Below are 4,620 nucleotides of genomic sequence, written 5' to 3' on the forward strand. Positions count from 1 at the left end.
GAGGCCTACGTATTTTTGCTTTTTGACAGCTCTTGCTCAAGTTGTTTTATGTGATGCTCTCCAGTCCCCCTGGACCCTCGCTTAGTGCTTAAGAAAACTGGTTTAGCAATTACAGTTGGGGACTGGATTCAAGCCTGGATATTCTTATTCCTGGCTCTGTCTGTAACTGCTTAGGACTTCTGCTGTCCTGAAGTGAAAATAGGCTTGGCATCTACCTCCCAGAGAGGGTGCAGGTATTTTTGCCTTTGTAAAGCACCTGGGGAGACCTACACAAAGCATTACAAATAAACATTATGCTGTTAGTAAGATGCATTGCTGTTTTTGAAAGGAGGAGGTCGTCATTTATGGGGATTGAAGTTAGAAGCTTCATGCTGCTAAAGAGGAAGAACCAATGCTTTTGTCAGCCTAAGGGAATTTGGAAGCAATGCTGCCGAGGCTTCTGGCGTAGGACATAAAAAGCAGCAGAATTGCAAATGGGCCCTCTGCCTATAATCTTGAAGCAGGTCCCTCATGTTAGTTATTTTGTGTCTAAAACTGTGTATATCAAAGAATTCTTCACAGCTTGCCACATCTGACATAAAATTTTGGCCCCTCAGTGCTTCATCACAGGAGAGCAACGTTAGGACTGTGGTTCCAAATTCCTTGGCTCTGCCAATTTACATGTAGACATTTAATTCAACTTTGAATGCTGGTTTACTTTCTTAAAGGCCCATCGCTTGTTTGAAGCAACAACTTATTTCTCAGGGTAGTTGATCAAAATGGGTCAATTGAAGACTTGGATGTGGGTCTGAACGAAGAAATGCTGTCACAGCTTTGTTGCTGACTGACTTTGTTGCTGACTGACATCTGTAGGATCTACTTTCCACAATGCCCTAAAGATACCCAGCAGGCTGTAAAGGCCCTCAAAATTTTACTAAAGAGCCTCACAAAAGGATAACTTATACTTATTGACGGGGGCATTGAGGGTCACTTGTTAATAGAGTTGCCCAACATTTCTCATGATCAAGTTCAGTTTTCCTTTTTTGTATCTCATTTCATTAGAACTTCATAATTTCCATGGTGAAATTTTCCATGCTAGACATCTGCCTTGAGGTAACGAGATGTGTAAACTGTATGTTGGCCAAAAAATTATTCTTTGTCAGTTCTACCCTCTCACATTTTTCCACTTTAAGGTTTTCAGAGATGACTGGGTACAGATGGTCTTGACTTTTTTTCCGATGAGGAAAGGAACGAGATGGAAACCAGGTAGAGAAGGATCAATGGAGCAGTTACATGAGTTCTCGACAGAGTACAACAAAATGCCAGGGCATAGTGTAACAGATGAGTACTCTCTGGAGTTGTGGAAGATCAAAAAGGTGCAGTCCCACTATTAATGTTAACCACATTAAATTGGTCTAAATGTTGACATTGCCACCTTCTTTGTCCACCATGAGCTGCCTGGCTGCACTGCATCTGATCTGTTGGTGTAGGCAGCTGAAAGACTATGTGGGGAACCATCTCAGGAGACTGATGTGGCTGAAAACTAACCTGTCAGAAAATAAAAGATAAAAGTTTTCGGGTCATTGCATAGCTGCCTGAAGACTAATACTCGCTCACGGGAGGTGACAGGTACATGTGGCTGAGCTAAAAAGCTCAAGGTTCAGGTTCATGGAGCTTGCTTAGATTAGATAAGCATGCGTGTGTGTGAAATATTGGCTTATTTTTAACTAACATTTCTGAAAAATCTCTGTGAATTACAGATGTGAACAGCCTTACAAGTGTTGAAAGATGTGTTGATTATTACTATCTTGAATGTTCTTTGCCTGAAGTCTTCATATTCCTGTGGACCTTGCAGCTGGAGTGAAACCTGGCCAGGGCCCCTGGCACACTGGTATGTGCTGTGGAATACACTGAAATGGCAAAGTGGTGAGGTTTGGCCTGGATCCCAAAACACAAAAGGCTCTGACAAAATGTTTGATCCCAGGCAGTAAACTCTGGCAACCTTGTCTCTGACCAGCACTTTGGAAAAGGGACTCAAAGCTTACCTGGCAGGTCGGTCTGTCCGCATCAAGGACGCATCCTGTCACTTTGGTGAAAGTGAGCTGAAGGCAACTAAACTGTAAGCAATCAAAAATTATTCCTGTTTCTTAGCTACAGTTTTCAAAGAACTTGACTGATGGGCTTTCTCCTCAGAGCTGTGGGCCTTAGCGTGATTTTTTGGGTTGGGGTGGGTTTTGTTTTTTTTTTCAGTAATAGCTTTTCCAGAACAAGACTGTGTAGCTGAGCTGGGGTGCTGTCTATCTTTTTGCTGTCTATCTGGGGTGCTATTTTTTTATAGCCACTTGACTCTGAGGGGACACCAGGTGCTCAGATGTATGAATAAACTGTCCACAGCTTTGAGTTACTGTGCAGTGACTGAGTGGACTAACTCTGTGCCAGTGCTTGCAAAATTGTGGTAAAGTGCACTAGTTTAGCTGCTCATGAAAGAAGCTGAGCCAAATGCATTTTACCTCACATTAACCTTGAGATAAGATGGTGTAATTTCCTGTGTGATGAATTACTGCTATTCTGTTGATGGACTTGTTATGCTGTGATGATTTGCTGATGTGTTTGAACTGTGAAATCAGACAAAGAGAAGTGGAAAATTTAGACAAGGAAGGTGGGATTAGGCATTAATTGAGAGCAGAATAGTAGCTGGACAAAGAGAAGATGGATTGGACATGAAAGTGTGGTTTTAGAGGAGAAACTTGGCTGGCTGCGCAAAGAAAAATTAGTAGGAGAGCAGGGTGGTATAGAACCAGTGTGCAGGGGGAGGAGGGAGAGACAGGGTGAGCAGCCGGTAGAGCAGAACTGAAGTGGTCTGGACAAGAAAATGGGAGACCTAGATGAGGAGCTGATGAAGTGGGGAAGGGTGTGGAAGGGCAGGACTAGGGGGGAGAAGGCAAAGAAGTTGAGCTGAATGGGTGATGTGTCTCTCTACTCTGTCTTCCTTCTGTCCTCCAAAGCCTGGGAGGGAACTGGGTTTCTCGAATGTGACTTTTCCCCTGCAATCCACGAGGATCTGTGAAACCCCTGGCAAGATGTCATCCATCTGGCTTTAAGCTTAATTATGTAGATGGTCCTCTTCTGCTCGGTTTATTAGCGGTTGTCAAATGACAGCACTGTTGTGGTGCTGGGTGCATGTGATGCTTCATGGTGGCGTTTTTCTAGTTATTAAAAAAATCTAAGTTACAGGCAACAAATTTACAGCATTAAAAACATTGTTGAGGCTTTGATGGCAGGAAATGCCAAAATTAAAGTTACCGATTTAAAATTAGTGACAGTTAGTGTGCCATTTCCCATTCTTGCCACAGGATGTCACAATTTCTCCATGTATGGTCCATCACAGTCTCTAACCTGGGTTGCACCAGTTCAGCACTTCTATTAAATGTGAAATGATATAAAATGAATTTGTCCCTTGTACCCATCCAAGATAAGCCCTAATTTCCATTCCCTGTCCGATCTCCACATGGTTTACTAACTGTGTATAATAAACACCTCTTTCCAGATGTGTGATTCAGGAGCAGGAAAGCAGCAGCACAAAGCTGCAGTCAGTGTGGTTGCTAGGTTTTTAATCCAGGAGAAGGGGACTTTCCTCCCAGCCCATCAGAAGAGATGAGAAGAGATGGTGAAGGAGAGTGAGGAAGAGAGGAGGCGGAGGAAGATGTGGTCACATCAGAAAGATGTGAGAAGACAGATGCTGTGAAATCTGATGTTTTGTGGATCTAGGCCTTGTCTCTGCTGGCTTTTGGCTATAGTAAGGCATTATATCCATTGTGGAATACCTCACTCGTAACTGGTGACATCTTTTGTAAAAATGGCCTTGGAGTACTGATTGTGGTAAATGGAGCTTCACCAAGGTGAAGTCTTTGGTTTCTTTGTGCTATTTTTACTAAGAGCTCTGCTAAGAGAGGCATCTTGAGATACAGCTGCTGAAACGGAAAAAACAGATTAAAGTCTTTATAGGAGACCTGTTCTCTCTTGCTTTTCTTTTCTTTTCTTAGTATGACTGTTGACACATTTCCTGTACTAAAAGCAATCTACAGATGAGAATAGCCTAAAAAGTCAAAGTTCAAAGAAAATGAAGTAGTGGTACTTTGTGATCACAGTTAAAGGATTCACTTCAAAGCCTGCTGAAAGATTTGATTAGCACTTAAAAAAAAAAAAAAGGAAGGCAGAATTAAGGACATTTTCAGCCCATGGTTCAGAGAAGTCCAATTTGTGACAAAACCCCAAGTTTACCAATACTTCAGGCATCCTCTGAAGACGTTCATATACTTAATTTCACTTGGATTGGACGAGCTTTGGATGAGATTCTTAATGAACAGGGATGACATTCCCATAACATCCTTCTCTCTAAATTGGAAAGGTATGGATTTGATGGGTGGACTGTCCAGTGGATGAGGAATTGGCTGGATGGTCACATCCAGAGGGTAGTGGTCAATGGCTCAATGTCCAGATGGAGATTGGTGACGAGTGGCATCCCGCAGGGGTCCGTATTGGCACCGGTACTGTTTAATATCTTCATCAATGACATAGTGGGATCGAGTGCACCCTCAGCAAGTTTGCAGATGACACCAAGCTGAGTGGTGCGGTCGACAC

The sequence above is a fragment of the Pygoscelis adeliae genome, unplaced genomic scaffold (assembly GCF_000699105.1).
Source record: "Pygoscelis adeliae isolate BGI_AS28 unplaced genomic scaffold, ASM69910v1 Scaffold120, whole genome shotgun sequence".
Lineage (NCBI taxonomy): Eukaryota > Metazoa > Chordata > Aves > Sphenisciformes > Spheniscidae > Pygoscelis > Pygoscelis adeliae.